Below are 14,395 nucleotides of genomic sequence, written 5' to 3' on the forward strand. Positions count from 1 at the left end.
CCTCCCAAATCTCATGTCCTTCTCACATTGCAAAATACAATTATCCCTTTTCAATAGTCTCCCAAAGTTTTAACTCATTCCAGCATTAACTCAAAAGCCCAAGTCTAAAGTCTCATCTGAGACAAGGCAAATCCCTTCTGCCTATAAGCCTGTAAAATAAAAAAACAAGTTAGTTACTTCCAAGATACAACGGGGATAGAGAAATTGTGTAAATACTCCCATTCCAAATGGGAAACATGGGCCAAAACAAAGGGGCTATAGGTCCCCATGCAAGTTCAAAACCCAGCAGGGCAGTCATTAAATCTTAAAGCTCCAAAATAATTTTCTTTGACTCCATGTCTCACATCCAGGTCACATTGATGCAAGGGGTGGGCTTCCAAGGCCTGTGGCAACTCCAATGCCCCTGTGGCTCGGCAGTGTACAGCCCCCTTTGGCTGCATTCACAGGCTGGCATTGAGTGCCTGCAGCTTTTCCAGGTGCACAGTGCAAGCAGTTGGTGGATCTACCATTCTGGGGTCTGGAAGATGACAGCCCTCTTCTCACAGCTCTACTAGGCAGCGCCCCAGTGGGGACTCCATGTGAGGGCTCCAATCCCACATTTCCCCTCTGTACTGCCCTAGTAGAGGCTCTCCATGAGAACTCCACCTCGGCAGCACACTTCTGCCTGGACATCCAGGCATTTCTGTACATTATCTGAAATCTAGGCAGAGGCTCCCAAAGCTCAGCTCTTGTCATCTATGCACCTGCAGGCCCAACATCACGTGGAAGCTGTCAAAGCTTGGGGCTTGCACCCTCTGAAGCAACAGCCCAAGCGGTACCTTGGCCCCTTTTAGACATGGCTGGAGCTGGAGGGGCTGGGTTGCAGGGCATCATGTCCCAAAGCTGCATGGAGCAGCAGGGCCCTGGGCATGGCCCGCAAAACCTTTTTTCCCTCATAGGCCTCCAGACCTGTCATGGGAGGGGCTGCTGCAAAGGTCTCTTACATGCCCTGGAGATGTTTTCCCCATTGTCTTGGCTGTTAATATTTGGCTTTTTACTTATGCAAATTTCTGCAGCCAGCTTGAATTTGTCCCCAGAAAATGGCTCTTCTTTTCTTTTTCAACCACATGGTCAGGCTGCAAATTTTCTAAACTTTTATGCTCTGTTTCCCTTTTAAATATAAATTCCAATTTCAGACCATCTCTTTGTGAACACATATGACTGTATGCTGTGAGGAGCAGCCAGACCATATCTCTAGTGCTTTGCTGCTTAGAAATTTCTTCTGCCAGATACCTTAAATCATCTCTCTCAAGTTCAAAGTTCCACAGATCTCTACAGCAAGGGCACAATGCTATCAGTTTCTTGGCTAAAGAATAGCAAGAGTGACCTTTACTCTAGTTCCCAATAAGTTTCTCCTTTCTATCTGAGATCAACTCAGCCTGGACTTCACTATCCATATCACTATTAGCATTTTGGTCAAAATCATTCAATAAGTCTCCATGAAGTTCCAAACTTTCCTACATCTTCCTGTCTTCTGTGTGCCAAATTGTTCCAACCTCTGCCCAGTAGCCAGTTCCAAAGTCACTTCCACATTTTCAGGTATCTTTATAGTAATTTCCCACTTTCCTGGTACCAATTTTCTGTATTAGACCATTCTCACACTGCTATAAAGAACTACCTGAGACTGGATAATTTATGAAGAAAAGAGGTTTAACTGACTCACAGTTCTGCAGACTAAACAGGAATCAAGCCTAGGAGGCCTCAGGAAACTTACAATTATGGTGGAAGTTGAAGAGGAAACCAAGCATGTCTCATTATTGTGCAGCAGGAGAGAGAGAGTGAGGGGGTGAAATGCTATACTTTTAAACTATCACATCTCATGAGAACTCACTCACTATCACAAGAACAGCATGCGGGAAATCTGCCCCCCATGATCCAATCACCTCCCACCAGGTCACTCCCCTGACACATGGGGATTACAATTCAACATGAGATTTGGGTGGGGACACAGAGCCAAACCATATCACCCCACAAATTTAAGAAACTGGAAATACAAAGTTTTACTGTCATCATAATGTTTACCATAGAATTTTCACATGGAACTTTGTAATGTATAGGCTGTTACAAAACTCTTAGGAAAAGGGCTGACAACTTTTTATTAATTCCTACAATTTATAATTAGATCTGAATTTCAGACTTGGGGGCAATAATGAGAACAATTACTATGAAGTATGCTGTAATTAAGAAAAAATACCAATTTGTATTTGACCACAACAGTTGTATTAGAGATTTATTCTTTCAGCAAATATTTGAGGGTCTGCCATGACAGGTCTGTGCAAACTTTGGGCTTGGAGATGGGAACACAAACTAGATACAGCTCCCACCCACATAGTACTTAGAAGAGCAGTGGGGTTTTCTCACTGGATACTCAACAATTTGACTAAATACATTTATAATTACAGAGAGCTATAACTTCTTTGGAGCAAAGGGTGTGATGGGAGAATAAAGGATTCCAACAACAACATTTTTTTCAGAGACAGAGTCTTGCTCTTTGGCCCAGGCTGGAATACAGTGGCATCCTCACAACTCACTGCAGACTTGACCTTCCAGACTCAATCCATCCTCCCACCTTAGCCTCTTGAGTAACTGGGACTATAGGCGTGTACCACCACACCTGGCTAATTTTTTGTATATTTTGTAGAGATGGGGTTTCACCATGTTGCCCAGGCTGGTCTCAAACTCCTGACCCCCACCCTGGCCTCCCAAAGTGCTGGAATCACAGACATGAGCCACCATGCTAGGCCAGCATTCCTTTTAATATGAAAAATAACACACCAGTGATCCTTGGCAGGCTCATTCCAGGAAAACTGAGTCACTTAAATTCCCTGAGGGAGCTGAACTATAAATCATTACATTTATTTTTCTATTGAGTAGAATCATCTCTTAAAACAGGTTTTTGGATTTACGTTTTGCCTATATAAAATTTGCAGCCAATTTTAAGAGCTTCTCTTATCTTAAGTGATTAGTAGCTGATTTTTTCCTGATAAACTGATTACAAAACATAATTAATTTGCCTTCAGTTCCTCAATATCTCCTTTTCTGGAAGGATCTTGTCCTCCTCTCTACCTCAGCCATACACTATCTCTGGTCACACCCCTACATCTTGGCATTGCTCAAAACTGCTCCAGCATCATGATTTCAATTTCAAGTATCTCATTCCCAGACTGCTCCCCAGCTTTTGGGAAAGGCTCCCAACTCCAGTAACTCATGGACCCCACTGGGACCTTCACTCGGTGGATCCTATCATCTTTCCAACATTTCACATTACTATACGTTTTCACCTTTCTCCTATCACAGACCCCCACAGTCACTCCATTGCCTACACCTTCTGCTGTCTGATGCCCTTTCCTTCCATGACATACACCTGGAAAACCCCAGCCCTAGTTAAACTCAGCTCTGTCCCCTTAGGTTAACCGAGGCTGGAGAAAAACCCACAGCCATGCTGACTGGTCTTACTTTAAATTCATGGCCACTAGACTGGGCGTAGTGGCTCATGCCTGTAATCCCAGCACTTTGAGAGGCTGAGGCAGGTGGATCACCTGAGGTCAGGAGTTTGAGACCAGACTGGCCAACATGGTGAAACCCCGTCTCTACTGAAAATACAAAAATTAACTGGGCATGCTGGTGCATGCCTGTAATCCCACTTACTAGGGAGGCTGAGGCAGGAGAATCACTTGAACCCGGGAGGCAGAGGTTGCAGTGAGCTGAGATCGTGACAGTGAGGCAAGATCATGACACTGAACTCCAGCCTGGGTGACTGAGCAAGACTCCGTCTCAGATAAATAAATAAAGTAATTAATTAATGGCCACTAACCTCAAATGGACACTTAATAGTAGCAATCCTACCACATTTCCAGAGTTCATTCGCTCTCAAACCTTCCTAGATGACTGTTAGATATCACTCCTTTCTTTTCCAACCTCCAGCATCTCTTCAATCCCACCATTCTCAGGAAGCAGGTTCCCTGGCAATTTCACCAAGATGAGAGTGTTGAGAAGAGACCATCCCCGTGTTCTCACCTCTGCAAGCAAGCACCAGCTTGTGTGCATCTTGGTCCACATACTCTGCCTTCCCTCCAGTCACTAGCTTTTCCTACATCATTGCACCGCCCCCCAGCTTTTCAGTGCATGCGTAAAGTAGACTCAGCTTCTAGGTCTTTACACTTGCTCTTCCTTCTGCTTGGGAGGTTGGGAACTCATCCCTCAAGACTGTGTACTGTGCTTCCTTCCCTTCCTTCAGGACCTCTTGCAGTGAGGTTTCCTCTGTCCCTTTAGAAACAGTCATCTCTCCCGTTCTCAATCCCTCTTCCCCTGTTTTTTCCCATCACTGGTACCACTGTCTAGCATATTTGTGTATTTATTTAATTATTTTTTTTTGAGATAGAGTCTCGCTCTATCACCCAGGCTGTAGTGCAGTGGCATGATCTCAGCTCACTGCAACCTCTGCCTCCCGGGTTCAAGTAATTCTCCTGCCTCAGTCTCCCAAGTAGCTGGGACTACAGGCATACGCCACCATGACCAGCTTTTTTTTTTTTTTTTTTCTTTTTTTTTTAGTAGAGCCGGGGTTTCACCATGCTGGCCAGGCTGGTTTTGAACTCCTGACCTCATAATCCACCGCCTTGGCCTCCCAAAGTGCTGGGATTACAGGCGTGAGCCACCATGTCCAGCCACGTATTTATTTATTTATTATCTGTCTTCCTTGATGAGGGCAGGGATTTTTTTTTGCTTGCCACCATATCCCCTGCTAGAACAGTGCTTCATTTACTCATTCATTCATTCAACAGATATTTAATATGCTCCTATTAAATACCAGGCACTGCTTAGGCACTGAAATTATAGCAATGAACACAGTAGACCAAAAATCCTGCTCTTTTGGCTAAATAACATGGAGACATTTAAGTGAAGACTTGAGGGAGATGAAGGAGTGAGCCATGTGGACATCTGTGGGAAGAGCTGTCTAGGGAGTGCTATGGTTTGAATGCATCCCCCAAAGTTTATATATTGTAAACTTAATTCCCAATGCAGCAGTGTTGAGAGGTAAGAACTTTAAGAAGTGATGATGTCATGAGGGCTGTTAAATTAAGTTTAGACTAAAGTTGCCTCCATATATATATATATATATATATATATATATATATATATATATTTGTGATAGAGTTTTGCTCTTGTTGCCCAGGCTGGAGTAAAATGGCGCAATTTCAGCTCACTGCAGACTCCACTTCCCGGGTTCAACTGATTCTCCTGCCTCAGCCACCTGAGAATCTGGGATTACAGGCATGCGCCACCACGTCCAACTAATTTTGTATTTTTAGTAGAGACGGGGTTTCTCCATGTTGGTCAGGCTGGTCTCAAACTCTTGACCGCAGGTGATCCGCCCACCTTGGCCTCCCAAAGTGCTGGGATTACAGGCGTGAGCTACCACGCCCGGCCCATACATATTTTAAGTTAAGCCTAAAGGTTTCTCTGGACACAGCAAACTGTAACCTAATTGGATATGCAAACAGATTATAACCACCTCTTGTACCAACCACAGAGTTTTGGTCAATCACAGGCAGCCAACTGTTCAACCTGTGTTAAAATAAGGCAAAAATTTAGCTCTAACCAATCCAGTTTTTTTCTGTACCTCACTCCATTTTCTGTCTCTTTTCCTTCTCTGCCCATAAATATCATCTGACCCTGTGGCAGCCCCAAAGTTGCTCTGAAACGATTCTGGTTCTGGGGGCTGCTCAGTTCTCAAATTGCTCTTTGCTCATTTAAACTCTGTTAAATTTAATTTGCGTAAAAGTTTTTCTTTTAACAGGGATCTGCCCTCATGAATAGATTAATGGCACTACGGGAGTGCGGTTTGGTATCTTAGGAGTGGATTACTGATACAAGCATGAGTTTGGCCCTTTTCTACCCTCCCTCTCATGTTCTCTCTCTTGCTATGTGATGCCTTTTGCTATGTTGTGATGAAGGAAGAAGGCCCTCACCAGATGCAGCCTCTTGATTTTGGATTTCCCAGCCCCCAGAGCCATGAGCTAAATTAACTTCTATTGTGTATAAACTACACAATAGTTTGTATTAGTGGTGGTTGTGTTAGTCCATTTTCATACTGCTATGAAGAAATACACGAGACTGGGTAATTTATAAAGAAAACGTGGTTTAGGGCTGGGCACGGTGGCTCACGCCTGTAATCCCAGCACTTTGGGAGGCCAAGGCAGGTGGATCACCTGAGCTCAGGAGTTTGAGACCAGCCTGGCTAACATGGCAAAACCCTGTCTCTACTAAAAAATACAAAAAAAGATTAGCCAGGTGTGGTGGTGCATGCCTATACTCCTAGCTACTCAGGAGGCCAAGGCAGGAGAATTGCTTGAACCTTGGAGGCGGAGGTTGCAGTGAGCCAAGGTTGCATCACTGCACTCCAGCCTAGGTGACAGAGTGAGATTCTGTCTCCAAAAAAAAAAAAAAAAAAAAGGTTTAATGGACTCACAGTTTCACTTGGTTGAGGAAGCCTCACAATCATGGCAGAAGGTGAGAGAGCAGCAAAGGCACATCTTACATGGTGGCAGGCAAGAAGGCGTGTGCAGGGAAACTGCCCTTTGTAATACCATCAGATTCTCGCAAGACTTATTCACTATCATGAGAACAGCATGAGAAGAACCCACCCCCATGATTCCGTTACCTCCCACCAGGTCCCTTCTATGACACATGGAGATTATGGAAGCTACAATTCAAGATGAGATTTGGGTGGGGACACATAGCCAAACTCTATCAGTGGTATTCTATTATAGCAATACAAAATGAGCTTAGAAAGGGAGGGAATAGCTAGCACATAAATACTGAGGTGAGAATGTGCCCAGATTATTCCAGAAGACTGAGAATGTCAATGTGACTTGGGGAAGTGAGCAAAGGGAAGAGTAGAAGTGCAGGTCAGAGTGGTAAAGGAGGGGGAAGGAAAGATTATGTAGAGTCTTGTGCTTATTAGAGGAACTTTTATTCTGAGTGAAACGAGGACCCAAGGGAGGATTTTTAAAAAATTTAATACAATGCTATTAATATACTGGCCATATTTAGGCTTTTACAATGGTCTCCTCAATGTCCTTTTAAAAAGAATATCCAAATTTTTATTATCATTTAAAGAAGTAACTTGCATAATGGGCAAAATCAAATTTTATTGCATACATAATAATATTAATAGTTATTTAAGACTAGTAGGACTGCACTAAGAAAGGCCATCTAGGCTGGGCGCAGTGAGTCACGCCTGAAATCCCAGAACTTTGGGAGGCTGAGATGGGCGGATCACTTGAGGCCAGGAGTTCGAGACCAGCCTGGCCAAAATGGTGAAACACCGTCTCTACTAAAAATACAAAATTTAGATGGGCATGGTGGTTGGTATCTGTAGTCCTAGTTACTCGAGAGACTGAGGCAGGAGAATTGCTTGAACCCCAGAGGCAGAGGTTGCAGTGAGCCGAGATTGCACCACAGCACTCCAGCCTGGGCGACTGAGCGAGACTCCGTCTCAAAATTAAATAAATAAATGCCATCTATAGACTTTTTAAAAAATTAACAGCTTTAAAATGACAGTTTATAGCTCCCCCTCCCCATTCAGGATCCAATCAAGGTCATATACTGCATTTCATTGTCATACTTTTTTTTAATAGCTTGAGGTGAAATTCACATACCAAATGATTGACCCATTTAAAGTGTACAATTTAAAGGTTTTTGATATATCCACAGAGTTGCGCAACCATCACCAGAAACTAGTTTTAGAACAATTTTGTCACCCCATAACCTTTAGCAGTCACTCCTCAGGTTCCTCATTTCCCCAACCCTATGCAAACCACCAAACTACTTTCTGTCTCCATAGCCTTGCCTACTCTGAGCATTTCACATATGTGGAAGAATACAACGTGTGGTCTGTCTTCTTCCACTTCACATGTTTTGAAAGGTTATCCATGTAGCATGCATCAGTATCAGTACTTCATTTCTTTTTATGGCTGAATAATGTTCTCTTGTATGGGATACTTTATACTATTTATCAAGGGAGGGTTTTCAATAGGGGAGTGGCCTGATCTGAGTGGCATTTAACAAGGTTCACTTTCCTGTTGTTCTAAGGAGCAAAGGATGATCAACTGCGTCAAACGCTGCTTTTAGGGAAAATAAGATGAGGCCCACGAATTGACCAGTAAGTGCTCAAATAGGTTAAGGGAAAAAGGAATTTAATTAGAAGGCATATTCTGACTGCTGGGAGTGATTTTTTTTATTTTTTATTTTTTATTTTTATTTTTTTGCTTCATGTGAAATTTATTCCTCAAAAAAATCATTCTTGTCTAACTGTAACTCAACATTATAGTAATTATCCAAGATTTTATGCAGTTTCAAGAGTTAGCCAAGAGAAAAGTTGACTCTTAGAAGATATTTTCAGTGTCTATGCAGATCAGGTTGGTAAGAGTTAAGTGCGAAGGAGTTGGCATCATCTAAAAGACTGTAAAAATTGGACCAAAAATGTGGAGTGTTAAAGCAGTATCTCCTTGTGGCATGTCATTTAGAGCAACAAGGTTACCTACTCGAATCACTGGATCCTGAGTTGACATAAAACGCATCTGTTGACTCAGGGTTTGTATAAGCACGTGCAGTAGTTACTAGGCTATCCAATTCTGGGTACGTACAACTTCTGGGGCGTGCAAATTATTGGAGAGTGCGTGAGGGGCAACGAAAACTAGACATAAAAGGGCGCGTCTCCAAGGATAACTGTCAACAGGCACTCCACGTTTATAGAACGATTCGGTGGGCGCGGTGGAAGCATTAATGAACATTTCAGAAAATAAAAACATGGAGTATCGAAATTCACTTGCAGATAATGGACCAAGTCCACTCCACCGGGACTAAAAAGGCAGGGTTAGGAAAGCCTGAACTCCGCGACACTGTTTTTTCTCCAGGAATAAACGGGACGTGGGGCTGCGGGTAGAAGGGGGTGGCTCCGGCCGCTCCCCCGCGCCGTCCTCCGGCCCCGGCCGTGCTGCGCTCACGCCGGTCGGGCCGGGAATTTGGAGAGGATCCCTGGTCGCGCGGCAGCGGCGGCGGCGCGCGGGTGAGCGGGTGAGCGTGTGAGCGAGCGGGCGGGCGGGCAGGCGAGTGCGCCGGGTATTGGCAGCCGAGGAGTGGAGGCTGGGCGGCTCCGACTCCCTGACGCCAGCGCGACCAGATCAATCCAGGCTCCAGGAGAGAGCAGGCGGGCGGGCGGAGAAAGGAGAGGCCGAACGGCTCAACCCGGGCCGAGGCTCGGGGAGGGACCCTGGGAGCGGAGCGCGGCGCAGCGCCCGGCCGGCCAGACCCGGGCCGCGGGACCCCGCTCGCCCGGCCACTCGTGCGCCCGCGCGGACTGGCGCGCCGCTAACCCGGTAAAACGAAACAGACCCAAACCCAACTTTCCCTTCATGCCGCGTCGCCGCCCTCCCCTCGGCGCCCCAGGCTTTCCAGCGCCGCCGCCGTCGCCTCTGCACGCGTGGGGCCACCGCGGTCGTGCTGGGCTGGGGGCGCGGGCGGCGGCGGGGAGGGGGCTCTTTCTGCGCCGGGCGGGCCGCGAACCCCCCACCCCCCATGATGGCGCCTCCCTGCCGCTCTGAGGAGCGAACCTGCCACCGCGTCTTCTTCTCGTGCCCAGCCCGCCGGGCACCCCTGGTGTCTTTGTTGGGTCGTCTGCCGTGGGAAGCCCAGTTCCCGGGCCCCCAAGCCTCGGCCCTCGGGCCCGACCGCGCTGGGACCTCCCCGGCCGCGCTCCCCCTCCGCGCGCTCCTCACATCTCTCCCGTGCGGCAGCCGGGCCGAGGCCCGTTCGCGCGGCCCGCGGACCCATTGTGTCCCCCGCGCCGGCGGGGCGACTCCTGAGGGAGCTGGAGGACGACCGCCTGCGCTGCCCTCCAAGGCGCCTGGTGGAGCGGGTCTCGCGGGCGGGGGACCCCGGCGGCCCGGGCCCCTCCACATCCCGCACGGGTTTCCTTCTCGGCCCCAGCGAGCCTCTTTGGGGTCGAGGTCAAGGAAAGTTCGCACCGAAATCCCCTCTAATTTATTCAAAGGTTTGGCGGCGGCGCGTAATTTTTTCCCCCTCTTCCGCCTACACCCGCTGCGTCTCCTGGTGTCTCATTCCTTTCCCTTTACCGGAGTCGATTGCCTCACTGCATGTGTATTCGTGAGTTCGCGGTTGAACAACTGTTCCTTTACTCTGCTCTCTGTCTTTGTTAGTGTTTCTCGGGGTTGTTTCTGTAGGAAGGTGGGGGTGGTGGGCGTGAGAGACAGACGTGGGCTTGTTTTTCTAGTTGCTGAAGCTGTATGAAGGCTTTAAAGGGAGAACGTTTCCTTGATGTGCTTTAGGAGGGGAGGAGGAACAAATGCCTGCCAGATCTCACAACTACAGTAGCTGAGCTTTTGTTTATTTTGAAGCGCATGCAATTTTTAAATACACGGTGCAAGATAACCAGTAAAGGCTCGTTCCTTCTGAAAATTGAGGCCGGTCTCAACCATCTCCTGAGAAAGCATCGTTTTCGTGAGTGCTGAGACAACTGTCCTTTTTCTCTGCCCTCCCCCCTCTTTTCTTTCCATTGTATCTGAAGTTTCAAAGTACGTGGAATGATAAAGAAGTTGCATGATTTCTGTTATGTCTTCCTGTTGCTGCAACTCTCAGCGGCTAAATCTCAGAATGCCTTTATTTCAGAACATCTCTGGGTCTAATTGTCTGTTGTGGATAACTTGCCCACACCTCGGTAACACAATGAGAAAACTGTTCCCTGCCCATGTTGATTTTTCATCTTGTTTGTAATTACTTTAAATTGTACTGAAGGTGGGTGAGCTGTATTAAAGAAGAATCGGGGCAGAAGTGTTCACTGCCCCAGCATTTTCAATTGGTGTAAATATTGTTGCATCAGTGTTATTCTGATGTAGGTGCCAGATCTAAATATGCTGTACTGATTAAAGTGTTTGTTCTGCCCTCTCCCACTCTCTTTCCTATTTGCAGTTATTTGATATTTCTGTGCAGGTGGTGTATCATTGGTGTAATACTGCAGTTCTTAGGAAAGTGTAACTAGGGTCGTGAGAGATGATTTTTCTGAAGATGGGTGATGCCAGAGCCTCTAGAGGATCCAGGCAGGATCAGGTTTCTTCTGAGGGTAGGGATTTGTCCTTGATTTAGTTTTGACCCCTACAACCATAGGTATGTAACCAAATACATTTTACCCCTTGCAGTATCCTTTGATTTCATATCCTTGAAGAGCTGATGACCTTTGTGTTTTAGAAAAATGACAGTTTTTAGGCAATTAGAGACATTGACGTCTTACACTTCTTGGAATTTAATTTTATTTCTACTAAGTTCATTAAGGCATTAAGAGGAAGTAAGTCACATTTTCTCAACTACGTTGATTACATTTATTAGTTAAAAACTAAATTTCACTTTGTAATTTTGATTTCTAGCAATTCTGGGTTAAAGATAAAATCTAATAACTTAGTGGATTGGAAAAAGAAGTAACTTGGGTGTAATTAGACAAGCATGTTTAAGCTGCAGTAGCCTACATAATCAAGGCCAAGTGTGTGTGTGTATAAAAGATCTCATTTGTGTAGTCTTACAAGGCTAATGGAGGCATCACTGAGGCTTTATAAATAATGTAAGTTGGGTATAATGTAGAGTCTCCAGAGACAGCAGAGAAAGCATCATTACCAGCCTTTTCAACCTGCTTGAGATCTTAAATTGATTTACAGCACTGAACTGGTGCAAAATGATACATCAGGATGACATGGGGTCAGCCTGTAAAAGTCTATGATGTCAGCCTATTAGTTCAGTCATCATAATTAAACCATATTACAGGGGTAGCTAAGCAGGAGTCTGGCGTTATACTTCAGATATGGGTGGTACATGGGTTTTGTTTATAGTGGAAGGGCTGAGATGGCCAGGAACACCAGTGTGCCTGAAAGAAGGAAAAGGCTTACAGAACTATGAATTTCTAGAGAGAAATTTAAGATAAATGCAGAGATATTCAGTCTGAATTGTATAAGTAGCTTTTCATTTGGTAGAGGCAGAACAGATGCTTTAGGGATGCTGATAAGGACCTTTGCAGCTCTGATATGTGTACTGAATGCTTCATGTGAGTTTGAATTTAACTTGGCCTTAGGGACCTTCTAAAATATCAGAGGACCGCATACTTAACTATGATCCTTTTATTACCACTGAATTTGCACTATATTGATGTATCAACTGACATGTTTCTTTAACTAGTCTAACTTACCAGGCCTATACCAGAAACAAAGATATTTGAATTGAACATATAAAAATTCAGGAAAAGAAGATCCTTGTTTTGCTTAAATTTCTGACAATCCTTATTTAGCTTATGGATTTTCTAGGGCTCTGCTATCCACTAAGGTAGCCATAGTCACATGTAGCTTTTTTGAAATTTAATTTTATTCTGTTTTTTTGAGACAGGGTCTCGCTCTGTCACCCAGGCTGGAGTGCAGTGGCACGATCATGGCTCACTACAGCCTCAACCTCCCAGGCCCAGGCAATCCTCCCACTTCAGCCTCCCAAGTTGCTGGGACTGCAGACACTGCCACCATGTCTGCCTGACTAATTTGTTTTTGTATTTCTTGTAGAGACAGGGTTTCGTCATGTTGCCCAGGCTGGTCTCGAACTCCTGGGCTCAAGCTGTTCTCCCGCCTCGGCCTCCCAAAGTGTTAGAGTTACAGGCGTGAGCCACTGCACTCTGCTATGTATAGCTATTTAAGTTTAAATTAAAATTAAATAAAAATTCACTTTCTCAGCACCAGCTACATTTCAAGCGCTTAGTAGCTGCTTGTGGCTAGTGGCTGCCATACTGGACAGTGTGTGTATAGAATAGTTCCATCATCACAGAAGGTTCTGCTAGCCAGTGCCGCCCCAGGACCTTTACTCTTGTCACTTGTTACCTCTACTAATGAGTTTGTGGAGTCAAAGATGGAAAGACATATAAACTAATCTTATCACTAACTAGCTGGTTTTTTAAAAATAAAACACAGTTTGGGAGGGACAGTTGAAGCTACTGGATAAAAGGAGTTTGACTTTTCTGTAGATATTATTATTATTAGTGTCATCGATTCTAATTTGGTTTAGAGCCTTAGAGAGGAGAAATAATTGTAGCTAACCTTTTTTTTCTGAATGTTTACGTATGTATGCCAGGCATTGTTTATAATACCCATATCTCATTTAAGCCTCAAAACTTCCATAAGTACTGTTGTTGTCACATATTACAGGTAAAGAAACTGAGGCCAGAATGATTCAAAATCTTGCTTCAGGCTGTGTAGTGAACGATTATGATTTCTAATCTTACCTGGGATATGATCGAGGCAGTCAAACTCTAGAAACTCCATCTTAACTATGTTTTTGGTCTTTCGTTCAGAAGACCCAAATCGTCGTCGTTCTGCTGTGCTTTGCTATGCCAGTATAGACATGACTTGGCTTGTGTTTTTTTAGGTCTTTAAATAAATTTACCTTCTGTTGTGCCTTTCTGGGCTATCTTCTGTCGTCCTTTTGTAAGTGTTTAAGAAAGGAAAAATAATGCTTATCTAAGCAGCACATAATTTGAAGAGTAAATCTGACTTGAAAGTAATGGATTTCAAAGCCAAATTAGTTTTATCTCTGCTTTTCTGCATAATTCTTGTCACTTTCCTCTTGCATTTTCTTACATAATCACAAACTGGTATTAAGTTAGGAGGAAAGTTGTAGTAATTCAGTTTGTCTGTCTTATCAAAATTAGTCTGTCTTTCCTGAGCTGTTAAACACTGTAAGAATAGTAATTGCTAATTCTTTGGGGATTTTTAAAAAAACATTTAGCATCTATTTTTATAAATGTTTTACAAGGTCAGGGCTGTTTAAGAATCTGATGAAACTGTGGATCTTGTATCTTCTTATTCCCACCTTCCTATCCCAAAATGCTTATATGCCATGGTGAGTTAATGTATACACTTAACTCTCTAAATCTCATGGTCTTTTGGGTGAGGTAGGTCCATGGGACTGCCCTGCCAAGTGCTTTCATAAACATTAAGGTTTGTAATTTCTTTTACAGAGAATAGAGATATTTAGTATTAAAAGTTGCTTTAAAGATTTTCTAATCTGGTTGGTTCATATCAAGGTGAACAATCTGAAGTCCAGAGAAGGTAACTGACATCCAAAGTTACCTGTCTAGTGACTGGAAAAAGGGAAAGCCAGGATCTGGATTCCTCTTAGCATTAAGTGCCCTTTTCTCCCCCCACCAAACACCGTCACTATCTTTCTGAGGCTTTGGTGTGAGCATATCCAACGTAATTTAGGGAAGGGAGGAGAGAATTTTTTGGCATTATAGCAACTTTTTATACCTAACATT

General features: G+C 44.5%; 1 protein-coding gene across 4 annotated transcripts in view; it reads left to right on the forward strand.

Moving 5' to 3' along the window:
• The first annotated feature begins 9,060 nt into the window (after nucleotides 1-9,060).
• The window catches only part of SMAD1 (SMAD family member 1), a 77,014-nt gene continuing 71,679 nt past the window's right edge, over nucleotides 9,061-14,395 (forward strand). For 2 of the 4 annotated variants that reach the window (XM_065545553.1, XM_065545549.1), the window contains exon 1: nucleotides 9,222-9,419. The gene's annotated coding sequence lies outside the window, so the exon portion shown is untranslated. Of the gene's footprint in view, nucleotides 9,118-9,221; nucleotides 9,420-10,159; nucleotides 10,561-14,395 lie in introns of those variants that run through there. The other 2 variants (XM_045392916.3, XM_065545551.1) reach the window with 2 other exon arrangements.

Source organism: Macaca fascicularis, chromosome 5, assembly GCF_037993035.2.
Source record: "Macaca fascicularis isolate 582-1 chromosome 5, T2T-MFA8v1.1".
NCBI lineage: Eukaryota > Metazoa > Chordata > Mammalia > Primates > Cercopithecidae > Macaca > Macaca fascicularis.